We start from the raw sequence: 17,110 nt of genomic DNA, 5'->3' as shown, positions 1-17,110 counted from the left end.
TTAAAAGCAGCAAGACAAAAACAGTTAGTTACCTACAAGGGAATACCCATATGACTGTCAGCTGATTTCTCAACAGAAACTATGCAGGTCAGAAGAGAGTGGCAAGAAATATTCAAAGTGATGAATAGCAAGAACCTACAACCAAGATTACTCTACCCAGCAAAGTTATCATTTAGAATTGAAGGTCAGATAGAGAGCTTCACAGATAAGAACAAGCTAAAGAAGTTCATCACCACCAAACCAGTATTATATGAAATGCTGAAGGGTATTCTTTAAGAAGGGGAAGAAGAAGAAAAGGTAAAGATACAAATTTGAACAAGAAAGTGACAGCAAACACATATCTATCAACAAGTGAATCTAAAAATCAAGTGAATAAAAAATCTGATGAACAGAATAAACTGATTAATAGAATAGAATCAGGGGTATAGAAAGGGAGTGGACTGACAATTCTTGGGGAGAAGAGGGTGTGGGGGGTGAGGGAAGAGACTGGCCAAAAGCATACACCTATGACGAGGACAGTGGGAGGGTAAGGGCATGGGGTGGGGTGGGAACCAGGTGGAAGGGAGCTATGGGGGGAGGAAAGAGGAACAAATGTAATAATCTGAACAATAAAGATTTAAATATATATAAAGTCAGTGGTAACATACCTTCCTATTAATGTTTTAATAGGACAATATAATGATTCCCTTAGAAACATTATATTGATTATACTCTATTGCTTTATTATCTCACTTTAAATTGATCATTAAGGGGAGGCAGTGTTTTAATTAACTCTTTCAGCATCTTTATTCAGATCCTGCTGCCATTTTTGTCTTCTAAGAAATGTTTGTCTCCATGAAACTCAGGGTTACACTTTTTCCTGATTGAGTTGTAGTGTATTCTTGGTTATCAAAATACCCATGGCTTTGCCTGGGCTCATATTCCTTTTTCCAGGAGGTCTACACCCAAGATGTCCCTGCACATTACTATGCTACCCTTACACAAGGTTTCCTCCCTTCTCTGGCATATATCAAACCTCTTGCTGGACTTTCCAGAAGGATTTATCATCCTGCAGGTCAAAGAGTAACTGGAAAACCTTATTTAATGTGCCCCTGAAGGATGACTTTGCAGGTGAGTCACACTGAGGTTCCTGATATCACACCCTGAAGTACTGGAACCCCAGATTTCTCTTCTCTTCTCTTCTCTTCTCTTCTCTTCTCTTCTCTTCTCTTCTCTTCTCTTCTCTTCTCTTCTCTTCCTCCCCCCGCCCACACGCACTCTGTTTGATTTGTCACCCATGTAATTAATTTCTCACTACAGGCTTGCTCTTTATTTATTTCTTCCTTTATTCCTTTCTTTTCTTTCTTTTTTTTCCTTCCTTTCTTTTTTTCCTTCATTCTTATTAGTCGCTAGACTTACATGTACTCATAAATATTAGCTTGTATAGTTTTCATAACCATGTAATACAAATATTATTGTAATTATTTGTACAATTTGGGAAACTGAGACATTAAATATCTTGCCCAGGGTTACACTGCAGAACTAGAATTCAAGCACAGGTCTGAAAGAACTCAAGATCCATGATCACTGCATTTTATCATTTTGTTTCTAATTTTTTTTTTTTTTAATTTCAGAGAGAGGAAGGGAGAGGGAAAGAGAGAGAAATATTAATGATCCCCTACTGGGGAATCGAGCCCACACCTGGGCATTGTCCTGAACAGGAATCGAACCATGATCTCCTGGTTCATAGCTCGATGCCCAACCACTGAACTACACTGTCCAGGCTCTAATTTATTTTTAAAGGTCATTGTTGAAAAATAGTAATGTCTTTGAGGGGTTATTAAAAGTTAACCTTAGTCCTAACTGGTTTGGCTCAGTGGATAGAGCATTGGGTCACGGACTGAAAGGTACTGGGTTCGATTCCGATCAAGGGCATGTACCTTGGTTGCAGGCACATCCCCAGTAGGGGGTGTGCAGGAGGCAGCTGATTGATGTTTCTCTCTCATTGATGTTTCTAACCCTCTATCCCTCTCTCTTCCTCCCTGTAAAAAATCAATAAAATATATATATTTTTAAAAAGTTAACCTTAAAGCTAATGGGGAAACAAAATGAAAACTTCAAAAATATAAATCAAGAAGATAGCATATTTTTATAGCCCTAAGCAAAAGACAGAGGAAAACAGAATTAAACAAGGATTAAGTGTTAGTTTCTTCAAGACTCTTCTTAATGTATTATAAAAATGGATCATGTGTCCCTAAAAGTCACCATATAATTATCTGTGGGGGCAAGTCAGAAGAGCAGGAATCAGCAAAAAGAGAATGAAAGAGTGGGGTGGATAATGGGAATCCTGGTAAGGACATAAAATAGAAGTTCTATGTGGAGCTTAGCTCCCAATTAAGGTATGCGATTTATTGTGAAGTCAGTCGGTGTACGGTGTGAGTTTCTCCAACAATATTCCATAATTCAGTTCAAGTACCAAGGAGTATGATCATTGGATTCAACCAGGTTGGAGTTTTGACAGATGAGTGCAAAGGTCAGAAGATAGACTCTTAATATATGGTTATTGACCTGAATAAGCATGGCCTCCACAGGGGGTTCTAGTTTGTTTTTTCCTTGAGGGAAAGAAAACCAAATTAATTTATATAAATACAGAGAGATTATGGAATATACCAGAGAGGAAGAAAGTGTGTCAGGGAGGTCATTTACCAGGGGTCATCAAAAATGAATGAGTCATTTTTGTCCATTTTGTTCACTACTAAATCCCCAGCATATAGAACATATATGGAGCTCGATAAATATTTGTTGAAAGACTTCCTCCTGTGACTATCTATCAAACACCTACTGTGCTAGATAGACACCATGCTAGGATGTGAGCAAATGTGGATCTCGGATGGCAAAGACAGCACCCACAGCACATGGAGGCAGCCTAGGAAAATATGCCTTGGCCTCCAAATTTTGCCAATCAGGTTCATGTTTGTGCATGACATGTTCCCATTTCACCACAATGCTGGAGCTCTGAGAAGTGGCCTGAGTCCACAGCCCCAGGGAGGGCCTGTCTGCTGGGAATAATATTTTTCCCTTTTGCACAAATTGTCAGTGGCCTCCCACATGCTTTTCTTCAGGCTTCTGATCTGTGAGTCTCCTGGGATTTTCCACAGTGGAGTAAATGACATTAATCATTTCGGAACCACAGCAGACAAATCATAGTGGTCAGGCGTAAGCACGAATGAATGTCTCTGTCTCAAGTCAAAACATCAAGTGATTGTTGGCGGGAATGTGGCTGGCCAAGGTCTGCTAGCAGAAGTGAAGCACAGCTTTGGAGATGGGCAGGAGACCTCATGTCCTTCTGACTTGCTGCTCATGTCTGATAAATTTTTAACCAAATTGGGTTGTCTTCAAACCTCAAGCAAGACACAACTATTTAATCTCTTGCCAGACATCGCCCCTCTTGGTGCAGTGGAAAAAAAATTTTATATTCATACAAAAATTGTACACAAATGTTCATAGGAATACCCAGGCACCCTAGGACCATCAAATAGTAATGCTACTTGAAGTCCTGCAAGAGCAAAGGGAAAATCCACACCTGGAATGCATGTCTATTCCTATTAGAACAAACCTCTGGCCCTTCCATGATAGAAGGGGTCCCATGAGTGGACCACCGAAGGCCAGTTGGTCCACCTCAGGTATAATCGCAATCAAGGGTTCAGCATTGGTTTCTGTTGCTGGCAGGTTGACCATTTGGCAGTAGCAGAGGCTACATCAATCTTGGTAAGAGGGAGTCCGTAATGAAGGTCCCATCGCATCCTTCATCTCTCCTCCCATGGCCACCCTGGTCATGTACCAATTATGTCAACTGGCCAAGTCATTAATACCTCTTCCATTTTGGATGTTCCCTGGTGGGTGTTAACATGTGATAAAAACTATCTTCACATTCCATTTCACTTTTGCATGTCCATCTTCACATCCCTACCCCAAACTTCCTGGTCCCTAGTCTTCCAATCTCTCTCTTTTCAGGGCCCTGATTAGCTAGCCAAGCCATTTACCACTTTGAGTCAACAAATATTTTAACATCCAGTCATTTTTCCTTCAGCACAAAGTAGGCAACCAGGTTCAACACCCAAAGTTTTGCCATTGGGTGATTATACCTCACTACTTTCTGTCTTTTAGGCCACTCCTACCTGTCTGTAGAATAGCTGCAGGCCATTTTTGGCTTGCACCTACATCCCGAGTTTATATGTCCATAAACCAAGCTCAACGATTTTCCTCCTCCATGTTTCTATCAATCCCATAGACTACTATCAAATCCTGTTACTCAGCCCATAAGGCCATCTTTTCCATTCTAGGCCAATTCTCTGTCAGCATCCCATCTTCATCATCAAAACTGTCAAAATCAATGACAGATCTGAGATTTTTTTTCCCTTGAAAGCTAACAAGTTAGCCTGACACAGTTCCATAGATGCCTAGCACAAAATCTTGGGTCAGTGACAAATGACGGTTTATTACTCATACTAATAGCAGTTGCCATTGAATCAGCATTTCCATTCATTCCCCAAACCCTAGTTCTCATGAGGCTACAAAGTGACTGCCAAGTAGTATGTACATGTGTATTACCGGAGATGAATCCTAAGCTAAGGGAATCCAATTCTTTCACAATAGACAGTAAGAACTACCTGGCCGTCACTCCAGAGGAAGATATTACCTTTATTCTCCTGGACAATAAACAACCTGGGATTTGCCCCAGAAAGAAACACTATTGTTCTCTGTCTCCAGGCTGCTTATTACCCAAATATCATTGAAAAGATCATCTGAAACAAAAACTGGTGCTTTTCCTCACAAGACATGTAGAAATGTGAGAGACCCATGGAGAATTGTCTCCCAACATAACCTGGCAAAGATATATACACAGAGATATTCAGTAAAGCACTCTTTGTAACAATAGTAAAAGATCACAAATAACATAATCAATAGAGAATTCATTAAATTACTATACGTACAGCCCTGGCTGGTGTGGCTCAGTTGGTTGAGCATCGTCCCATGCACTAAAGGTCACAGGTTCCATTCTCGGTCAGGGCACTGCCCAGGTTTCAGGTTTGGTTCCACCCCTGTCAGGGGCAACCAATCAATGTTTTTTTCCCACATCAACCTTTCTCCCTCTCTCTCTAAAAAATTAATAAAAACATATTTTTTAAATTACTATACATACAAACAATAGAATAGAATACTATGCAGTCACTAAAAATAGAAAAATAGCTCTATTTGTTCACATATGGAACAATCCATAATAACAACAACAACAAATAGCAAGAGCCCTAGCTGGTTTTGCTCAGTGGGTAGAGCATCAGCTTGTGGACCGAAGGGTCCTGGGTTTGATTCTGTCAAGGGCACTTATCTAGGTTACAGGCTTCTCCCTGGCACAGGCCCTCATCAGAGCTCTTGCATATTGATATTTCTATCTGTCTTTCCCTCTCTCTTCCAATCTTTCTAAAAATCAATGGAAAAATATCCTTGGGAAGGATTAACAAACAAAAACAAATAGCAAGATATAGAGAAGGATGCATAGTAAACTATATTTATGTATAAAATTATGATTTTAAATATATTTGCATTACATAAAATATCTTAGAAAAGATACATTAAAAATAGTAGCTATAGTTGCATCCGGGGAAATAAACTCAGAGACAGGATTTGGAGGGAGGCTTATTTTATATTATAAGCTCTTTTGTACATTTAACATTTTTAAACATATGCCTATGTTAATTATTCAAAACTATTGTAAGATTTTTAACTGGAATTTTAAATCTTCTGGGGCTACTTCATTATGAATGGACCATTGGAATGAATGACATTCTTGTTTAGGGCAATACTTTGGTTGAAAAAGTAAAATCCCCTCATGATGGCCTAGAACAGTGACGGTTGACCTTTTGAGCTTGGCATGTCAGCATTTTGAAAAACCCTAACTTAACTCTGGTGCCTTGTCACATATAGAAATTTTTTTATATTTTCAACCATAGTAAAACAAAGATTTATATTTTTGATATTTATTTTATATGTTTAAATGCCATTTAACAAAGAAAAATCAACCAAAAAATATGAGTTCGAGTGTCACCTCTGACACGTGTGTCATAGGTTCGCCATCACTGGCCTAGAAGGAAAAGATGGCTCTGCACAATATAGCAACATAAGTTTTTTTGTGTTTTTTTTAAATATATTTTATTGATTTTTTACAGAGAGAAAGGGAGAGAGATAGAGAGTCAGAAACATCGATGAGAGAAAACATCGATCAGCCACCTCCTGCACATCCCCCACTGGGGATGCGCCCGCAATCAAGGCACATGCCCCTGACCGGAATCGAACCCGGGACCCCTCAGTCCACAGGCCGACGCTCTATCCACTGAGCCAAACCGGTTTCGGCAAGCAACATAAGTTTTTATTTTTCTAGTGAGAATTTAAAGTTTTCAGTGAGAAATCTTGAACTGAGGGAAAAAAATAGAGCTTATGGTCATACAATACAAGAATAATAGTATCTAAGTAAAAAGATTGTCAGTGGGTAATATCACTGTGGCATGGTGAAGCTCTCTAGTATTGACTTTTAAGTCATTTATTTTTCTGTGTTTTGCTATAATCCATTCTGTTATTCCCAAATATTAGCATTATAGTTTGTTTGTATAATTATGTAGAGAGAGTCCATTATTTATAAGCATGTAAGGTCTATTATATATATGCAAATTTGTATTGATAGTTCCTTATAGAATGGACTCTATACTTTAAGTATCAAATTGACCAAATCTATCATTACTAATGCTAGAAAATAAGTTAAATGACACCTCAAAGAATAATCAGACAGATCTAGAATATGGAACGTTTTATAAGACAACTGGTCTGGTATCGTCAAAAGGTTACTAGCATGGAAAAAAAAATAGTGGGGGTTATTCTGTCATAAAAGTGATTAGAGAGACACAAAAACACAATTCAATATTATATATATACTAGAGGCCCAGTGCATGAAAATTCATGCGCTGGAGAGGGGATCCCTCAGCCTGGCCTGTCCCCTCTCATAGTCCAGGAGCCCTCAGGGGCAGGAGGTGACCCAGAAATCAGGGGAAGGCAACACCCCCATCACATCTCTGCTGCTGCCACTGCCGGCAGCACAAGCCTCAGCCGGCTCTGGTTACCTGAGCCTCGAGTGGCCCTGGGCAGCTGGGCAGCCGCCATCCAAGGCTTGCCTGCACCTCGGGCCGGCCTTGGGTGGCTCGGGGGGCTGATGGGACTGGGGGACTCTGGAGGCAGGCACATGCCAAGGTTGGGCCAGCCTTGGGGCAGGCCCAGCCTTGCTGCATGCCTGCCACCCCAGCAGGGCTGAGGGGACTGGGTGCTGCCATCTTGTGGCTGTGGGCGCCGCCACCTTTGAGGGTGGAGCAGTCAATTAACATATGCCCTCCTTATTGGCTGTGGGTGCCACTATCTTTGCGATGGTGTGAGGATCAATTAGCATATTTCCTCTTTATTAAATAGGACTAGAAGCCCGGTGCACAAAAATTTGTGCACTCGGGGAGGGTCCCTCAGCCCAGCCTGTGCCCTCTCGCACTCTGGGACCCCTTGGAGAGTAATCACCTGCTGGCTTATCCACGGGAGGCCCAGATGGCGGTGGGGTGGGCAGCAACTCGCTCTGTCCCGCCCCGCCGCCCCGGGTCACACACGGGAGGCCCGGATGGTGGCCCATGCTGTCCCACTCTGCCTGCAGTATGCAAATTTAATGGCCATCTTTGTTGGGTTAATTTGCATACTCTTCTGATTGGCTGGTGGGCATAGTGAAAGTATGGTCACTTAGTATCTTTGTCTTTTATTAGTGTAGACTAGAGGCTTGGTACACTAATTCATGCACCAGCAGGTCCCTCAGCCTGGCTTGTGGGATGGGGCCAAAACTGGCTCTCCAACATCCCTCCCACATCCCCTGAGGGTCCCCAGATTGCGAGAGGGTGCAGGCCAGACCAAGGGACCCCACTGGTGCATGATCGGGGCTGGGGAGGGATGTGGGAGGTTGGCCAGCCAGGGAGGGACCACGGGAGGGCTCCAGGGCATGTCTGGCCCATCTTGCTCAGTCCCAATCGGCTGGACCCCTGCAGCAAGCTCACCTACCAGTCAGAGCACCTTCCCCCTGGTGGTAAATGCACATCATAGTGAGCGGTTGAGTGGCCTTAGCACATTATTAGCATATTACGCTTTGATTGGTCAAACGGCCTACTGGATGACTGGACACTTAGCATATTAGGCTTTTATCATATAGGACTAGAGGCCCGGTGCACAAAAATTTGTGCACTCGGGGAAGAGGGGGGTCCCTCAGCCCGGCCTGTGCCCTCTCACAGTCTGGGACCCCTCGGGAGATAACGACCTGCTAGCTTAGGCCTGCTCCTGGGTGGCAGAGGGCAGGCCCAATCCCTAGGTGCAGCCCCTGGTCGGGCTCAGAGCAGGGCCGATTGGGGAGTTGGGGCACCGCCCCCTGTCATGCACAGAGCAGGGCGATCGGGAGGTTGTGATGCCACCCTCAGTCACGCTCAGGGTAGGGCCGATTGGGGGGTTGGGGCACTGTCCCCTGTCACACTCAAGGCAGGGTCGATGGGGAGGTTGCGGTGCCACCCCCTGTCATGCACAGAGCAGGGCCCATCAGGGGGGTGGGGTTCTGTACCCTGTCACGCACAGAGCAGGGCCCATCAGGGTGGTGGGGCTCTATACCCTGTCATGCACAGAGCAGGGCCCATCAGGGGGTTGGGGCGCCGCCCTCTATCACCCACAGAGCAGGGCCGATCAGGGGGTTGGGGCACCGCCACTCTCACTCTCAGGGCAGGGCCGATGGGGAGGTTATGGCTCTACCCCTTCACACACAGAGCAGGGCCCATGGTGGGGGGAGGGGGTTGGGGCGCCGCACCTTGTCACACACAGAGCAGGGCCGATCAGGGGGTTGGGGCGCCTTCCCCTGTCACGAGCAGAGCAGGGTGGATAGGGAGGTTGTGGGCCCACCCCCTGTCACACACAGAGCCGCAGGGTGATCAGGGGGTTTGGGTGCTGCCCCCTGTCATGCTGATCCTGGTGCTGGGAGGCATATTACCCTTTTACTATATAGGGTAGAGGCCTGGTGCACGGGTGGGTGCCGGCTGGTTTGCCCTGAAGGGTGTCCTGGATCAGGGTGGGGGTCCCCACTGGGGTGCCTGGCCAGCCTGGGTGAGGGGATGATGGTTCTTTGCAGCTGGTCACACACCCTTCAGGGTGGGGGTCCCCACTGGGGTGCCTGGCCAGTCTGGGTGAGGGGCTGAGGGCTTTTTTCAGGCTGGGGGTGACTGAAGCTCCCAACCGCTCCTTTTTTTCTTTTTCTTTTTTTTATTCTGGGCCAGCTTTAGCTTTGAGGCTTGGCTCCAGTTCGTAGGCCTCCGCTGCTGAAAGGTTTCTGGCCTTTGCTTACAATGTTGCGATCCTGCTGGCTGAAGCCCGGCAGACTAAAGCAGGTTTCTGGGGTTTTGTTTAGCTTCTATATTTGTTACATAGTTGCTTAGAGTTGCAGCTCAGAGGCCTGCAGTGGCAGGCGGGGAACGTTGGAGTCCTCAGTCACTGAAGCAAGCAAGCCTTATGTTAGTTTCAAGCTGCCTGGCTGCCGGCTGCCATCTTGGCTGGCAGTTAATTTGCATATCACCCCAATTAGCCAATGGGAAGGGTAGCGGTCGTATGCCAATTACCATATTTCTCTTTTATTAGATAGGATTTGGGAGATGAATGGAGAAATTTGAATATAGCTGAATCTTAGAAGATATTGAAGAATTCTTCATTGTTTTGGATGACATCATGGTTTTGCAGGTATGTAGAACAATGTCAATATTTTAGGAGGTGTATGTAAAGTAGTTAGGAGGAAAGTATCATATAGAATATGTAAAGCGGGTATGACCATATATTAACAGTTATTGAATTTGAAGTACATGAGAAGTGATTATATTATTCTTTCAACTTTTTAACATGTTTGAAAATTTTCACAATAAATACTTGGAGATGAGGTTTGAGCAGGACTGCGGTACAAGAGGCTGTGGAGGAATCTAAGCACTACTTCAGGATTCTGGGTGCGCTCTTGAGCTGTTCTTTTGAATATTTTTTAAATGGGTGCCCTGAGAAGGACTTTGTTCAATTAATACTTTGTAAGCAGCTCCTACATGCCAATACTCTGTTTGCAGTGGTAAATAAGAAAGCAGACACCGAGCACGGATAAAGTTTCCTGCTGAGGAACATTTGGGTTTTATACACATTCCCCAACGGCATTCACTGTTGAAGGCTGTTAGCCTATCTCCTGGGTCCGTTGTTTAAGGACTCTGATTTGGTTTGGGCAGTTTGCGCCAAGCCCCCAGAGATTTGTCCTTGAAGTAAGTCAGTCAGAGCAATTCCATTCCCCTTTACCACTGACTGGCCTAGGATGGGCAGGTAAGAAGGGTCTGGCTAATGTGATGTAAGACAAAGTCTGTTGGGAGGTTTTTGGTTAGCTTTTGGCCCTTAATAACAGAGGGGACAATGCAAGGGAAAGTTCCTTGCCCAGGGCCCTTTCCTTCCTGCTGGGCTCTGCCATGTGAGTACATAATGGGTTGAGCGGCGGCATCTGTCATTACCTGTCACAGGAGACATCACCAAAACACTAAAGATGGTGAAGTAGAAAGAAAAAAGAGCCGTAGCCAGCTTGGCTCAGTGGATAGAGCATTGGCCTGCGGACTGAAGGGTCACAGGTTTGATTTTGGTCAAAGGTATATTATGCCTGGGTTGTAGGCTCAATCCCCAGTAGAGGGTATGCAGTAGGCAGCCAATCAATGATTCTCTCATCATTGATGTTTCTATCTCTCCCTGCCTCTCCCTTCCTCTCTGAAATCAATTAAAAAAAAATTTTTTTTTAAAGGAAGAGCCTGACTTCATTGGAGCAGGAACCAACCCTGGAACACCCTACCTCCATGTCAGGCTTCTACTTTCATGATAGTAACAAGCCCATATGAACCTCTTACCATGTATTCAGGCCACTCTATTACTTACAGCTTATGAACTCCTAACCTTTTATCTAGCTATTTCACTTTCACTTTCAATATCTTAAGGATATGATTAAGCATTTGCTCAATGATTCATCTATGATTATAAATAGCATATGTGGTATTCTTCACAGAAAAAAAGAAGTTCAAAACAAACTTAAATATCCATTAATATAATGTGGGTTAAATAAATTATAATCTAATTATACAGAGAATTACTAGTCAGCTATTAAATATAATACTATAGAGAGTATATAATACCATGGAAAGATTTTGATGATGCTTTATCATGTGGTGTGGGAAATTGGTTCATACAAGGTTCCCTTTGTGTAGAATATACATGGGACAATTATAAATTTGTATATTAATTGGATTTTTGATGACAAAGAAATTTTTGGTAATCTTAAAGGTATAATCAGTTTATTCTGATTGTTTTATAGAAATTATTTTTAGAGATACATTAAAGTACTTATGCTTATAAAATGATTTTCTAGGAGATTTCAGAAACAAGAAAACTTTAACTTGATCAGGAATGCAAAGACATAGTCCTGCCTGGATGTACAGTGATGATTAAATAATAAATCTTACTTTCACAAATAAGTGTTAATAGATTTACTTACAACACAACACATAGGAAGTTTAGAACTAAGTCAAATTGTAGGCAGCAATTTTTTTAAAAAAGGTGATCACACCTTTAGGTCCTATTTTTACTATCTAAATAAATTAAAGGAGTATAAATTATACTTCCTGGTCTTTTCTTAATTACAATGAGGTGTTTTCACAAAGTTATTTTCCCTTCTGAAAGCTTTGGGGAGATGCAAGTCAAGGATGTTGACCAGACTCTATATGAAGTCAGCGGTATCCCAAACAAAATGTGATGCTATCTCCTCAGTAGCTTTCCACTGAAAAGCTATTGCAAGGATTTCATCACCTGTCAGGCTGTGGCACCAGTTTCTAGACCCTCAGATTCCCAGTCTGGATGATACAAGCTTCTGTCATGAACAAGGTAGTGCAAGTATGTAATCATGGCAGAAGGGAGGGAGGAAGGGAGGAAGCTATTTTAAGCCACTCTGTTGTCAGAACATTAAAATTGTCCCTTTTTTAGGGCTACCCTTGGTAGCCATCTACGTCCTGGTTGTATTAGTCAGGGTTCTCCAGAGATTAGAACAAATAAGATGCAGATGGATCGATAGATCGACGATAGATAGATAGATAGATAGATAGATAGATAGATAGATAGATAATAGATAGATAGATAGATAGATAGATAGATAGATAGATAGATAGATAGAATAACGAATTGACTCATGTAACTATTGTAGTAAAGAATTGGTGTGCTGGCCGAAACCGGTTTGGCTCAGTGGATAGAGCGTCGGCCTGCGGACTGAAAGGTCCCAGGTTCGATTCCGGTCAAGGGCATGTACCTGGGTTGCGGGCACATCCCCAGTAGGAGATGTGCAGGAGGCAGCCGATTGATGTTTCTCTCTCATTGATGTTTCTAACTCTCTATCTCTCTCCCTTCCTCTCTGTAAAAAATCAATAAAATATATTTAAAAAAAAAAAAAAAAAAAGAATTGGTGTGCTGGAATAGCAAAGGGGTAGGCTAAGCTGACCCGAAATGCATAATGTCTCGATCGTAACACAGGTAGACTTTTTGTGTATAAATCTGATCAAAGCATGTGCTTTTTGCTCACAGCTTCTCTGTGAGGTAATTCAAGGACCCAGCATCCTTCCATCGTGTGGTTCTGTCATCCCCTGGAGCCTCATTTTCACTGGAATCCAGCCAGCAGCCGGTGAAAACAGCAGGGAGTGCACCTGTGCTGTACAGGCCTCAGCCCAGAAATGGGACACTTCACTTCTCTTCCTATTTCCTTGGCTAGAACTCACTATAATCACTTATTTCTCATTTTCTTGATTTCTACATTTTAATTAAGAGTAAATAAATGCTATTTCAGCATTTATTACAGTCATGAGCTTTTTGTATTGGATCCATCTATGTGATATTTAAATTAATAAAACGTTTAATATTCAACCATCAGTGCATGGTGGGGGAATATTGCTATATTCTACCATTTGCTCACATTTTTATAGAATTTTTACTTCTCTATAAAGGAAACCAGCCTATACTTTTATTTTTCTCTTCCTCCTTCTCCTCTCCTCCTTCTTATCCTCCTTCACCTTCTTTTTTTGCATTAGGTTTCTGCTGGTTTTGTAAATGAAACACTGCATTGCCTACAAGATATATAACACATTTATTACATTTGTAAGATTATAGTGGTTCATAAGTCCTTATGGACATTAAACTGGATTTTTAAAAAGAGATCATAAGTAAATAGTTGTTGGAAAACAGAATATTGGTGCTTTATAAGGTCACTCATATGCTTGATTTTATCAACGTGTGCTGGACCAGCGATCAGGAGAACCATTTTAGTCTCTACTCTGTTCTACATGTCACTGGGCACATGGCAATTCCACATCAGCTTGAACTTCCTTCCTATCCATAAAGAAGGTACTAGATAGACGTGATGTCCAAAATCCTTCTAACAGTCGCAGGTTTTTTCTAAATTCCATAGATGACTTCTTCAGTTCAGAAGCCCAGAAAGAGTTCTTTAAAACCAAGATTTGTTTGTTCGTTTGTTTAACTTTGGCTTCCTACCTGAAAGGAAAATGGGTGTGGAAAAATCACAAGTATGTTAGCTTTATATAAATAATAAAATTAGCACACTTCTCTGTCCCTCTCCCAGGAGGAAGTAGAGGAAGCAAAGTGACAATCCAGTCACTAACCCGCCTTATGAGGATCTTGTGAGATTGATCAGTCATTAACCATTTATTAGAGCAGCTGGCAAAGCAAGTGACCCTCAGCCCAGTTCTTTGCACTGGAATAACATGATCTCTCATTTCCTGTCATGTAATCATAACAAAAGGACTGACCTGCAGTGTGGCTTCCCTTATCTAGATAGAGTGAGTGGCAAACTGGAACTCTATTTCCTCTGTGGCTTGCCCCCATTACTCATGACAATTCCCTCACAAGACCTTTGAGCAGAGCTGCTCTTTAGGCGGATTTGGTGCTCACTGGGTCAGGTTGTCACTCACAGTTTGTGCAAGCAGTGCTTTTGAAAAAAAGGAGTTTTCCTTAATCTATTAGTTATTACATTAAGTAAACTATCTGAAAACTCAGATTAGCACAATTTTGTTTACATAAGAATTCCTCTTTTTTGCATTAGGTTACTCAGTGCCTTGATTTTTTTTATTAAACATTTTTAATATTGACATAATTACAGGTGTCCCCCTTTTTCCTGCCCTTTGCCCACCTCCACCCTCCCCGCCCCCGCCCCCAGCTTCCCTTCCCTTGGCCTTCACCAAACTATTTTCCTTGTCCATGGGGTTTGCATATATGTTCTTTAGCTAAGCCCTTCACCTTCATTTTTTAATATGTTTATGTTTTCATTGATTTCAGAAAGAGGAAGAGAGAGAGAGAGAAACATTGATGAAAGAGAAACACTAATTGGCTGCCTCCTGCATTCCCCCTACTGGGGATCAAGCCCACAACCTGGGCAAGCTGACAACTTGACCTGGAATCAAACCTGTGAATCTGGCAACTTCCTGGTGCTTGGGACCTCCTGGTGGATGGGACTTGGCCATACTGGCCAGGCCCCTTCACCTTTTTTATCCAGTCACACCCACTTCCCTTAGGCCACTGCCTAAGAAATAACATGCTTCCCAGTTGCATTTAAAACAAGTCAATCCTCCCACCCCAAATGTGGTCAACACTGAATATTTGTAAGGATGTATTTCAAATTATCAAAGGATATGCATTAGCCATTACCTACAAGTAAGGGTGAAGGAAAATAATCCTTATCAAGTCCCTTAAACATCCAAGAACTGTGCTAGATGTATTACATTTGTGCTAGGAATAAATCTTCGTCTTGCAATCTAGCTGTACATGAATCATTACATTACTTTATTTCCTTAAATCAAAGTCAACTCCAAGTCACCATTCCACTAAGATAGTGAAAAGTCCAATTATGGATGTTTCCTCCTGTTCGGCACTTCCCCAAGGTTATAAAAAAGGCACCCACAGCAAAATATTCATTTCCTGTTTACACTCACATGGCCCATTGAAGATTGGCAGCCCAGGGCTTCCATGCCAAGTTTGGATAGAGGAATCTGGAGCAAGATGGTTGCTTCAGTTGCTAGGGCCCAGCCTCCATGGTGCATCACACAGCCATCTCTCTCAATGGTCTTCCCACCTTCCTGGATGTTGTAAGAGCGAATACCATGAATGAGACCCACAAATTCGTGTCCTGTTGTTAATCCTAAGTAATTACCCTCCTCTCATTGGCAATAGCTTCTCTCTGCTACTGGTGGCATAATCCTCTCAAGAAGCCAAGGCTTCCAGAACTCAAATCCAGGAGGAAGTCATATCCAATTGCACAGAACTTCTAACTTCCACTCTGTATCACAAGACTGGTAGACTTCTGGGTGGCAGTTAATAATAAGAAAGCATGAGATGTGATGCTTTGTTTCTTTCTAGTTTCAGAGCTGTTCTGAAGCTATTGCCATTCAGAAGAGTATTGGTGAGTTTCCTTTTGGAAATGCCAAATTGATATTTCAAATTAGTACATGCTAATACACATTGCATACACACAGAGAAAACAACATTGGGCAAAACTTCACTGCTAAGATTGATCTTGTTAGCTAATGATGTCTCTAGAATCTACTACTTATTTAGTAAATACAAATACTTATTGATTACCTATTGGGTGTCAGGCACTATGTCAAATAATGGAGGAAGTAAGGTGAATAAGACAAAATATCACCTTTGAGGAGTTCAGAGTCTTAAAGACAAAGACAGAGAGATTCATCATGTGGTTTGTATGGAGGAGGCTCCTCAAAAAATTAAAAAGAACTATCATTGATCCAACAATCTCACTTTTGTGTATTATATCCAATAGAATTAAAAACAGGATCTCAAAGAGACATTTGCACACCCATGTTCATAGCTGTATTATCGACAGTAACCAAAAGGTAGAAGCAACCTTAAATGTCCCTCAAAGAATTAATGAGTAAAGAAAGTGTGGGATACAATGGAATATGATTCAGCCTAAAAAAAGAAAATTCCAGCTTGAGAACCTGGAAGTGCAAGGGAGAGCTGAGCCACATGGGTGTAGCTGGAGCACAGCTCGCATGGGGAAGTCTATCCAGCTGGCCTCCCTGGTCCCAGTGGAACAGGCTGTGCTGGAGACATTCTTCCCTCACCTGGGTGTCTTCTCTTATGACAAGGCCAACAACAATGTGGAGAAGGAATGAGAGGCCAACAAGTGCGCGGGGGGGCAGCTGGCTGTTGCTGCTGGCGGCCTTGGCCCACCTGGCCGCAGCCAAGAAGGTCTATCACAGCCTCACCTACCTGGGGCAGAAACTAGGGGGCCAGTCTTTCTTCAGCAGGAAGGACTCTATCCACACTATCTATACTTCCTTGCATAATGAGCTAAAGAAGGTGGTGACTGGCCATGGCACCCTGGGTGGAACCACTCCTCACATGGAAGAAACCCTTTCCCACCTATCAGAGCAGCTCTGCATCTTCGTTCAGGAGTGGATAGAGATTGCAGACTTCTGTGAGAAGATGTACAGTACACCCTCAGCACACACTTCATCAATGCTGAAGAGCTTGTTGGCCTTTTGGACACTATCGTCAAGAAGTACAGCTCCAGGTCAGTGTAGTTGAAAAAGGAGAGAGGGATAGAATGTGGCATGCTCTGGACCCCACGCAGACCCTCAGTTTTCCCCCAAACTCTTATGAAGATCTATGATGAAAAAACAAAGAATAGCTATATTGCATTTTGCATAGATTAATTAATTGACAAGTATGCATTGGCACCTTCTTTGGGCTTAGCTAACACCATCCTGGATAGATACTTTTCTAAGCAATAGCGAAAGACCAGTAATGAAATAAGCCTTAAAAGATGTATTATAACCCTAACCAGTTTGGCTCAGTGGATAGAGCCTCGGCCTGCGGACTGAAGGGTCCCAGGTTCAATTCCGGTCAAGGGCATGTACCTTGGTTGCAGGCAACATCCCCAGTGGGGGGT

Source organism: Myotis daubentonii, chromosome 1 (genome assembly GCF_963259705.1).
Source record: "Myotis daubentonii chromosome 1, mMyoDau2.1, whole genome shotgun sequence".
NCBI classification, from domain to species: domain Eukaryota; kingdom Metazoa; phylum Chordata; class Mammalia; order Chiroptera; family Vespertilionidae; genus Myotis; species Myotis daubentonii.
Note: the sequence above shows the minus strand (reverse complement) of the source record.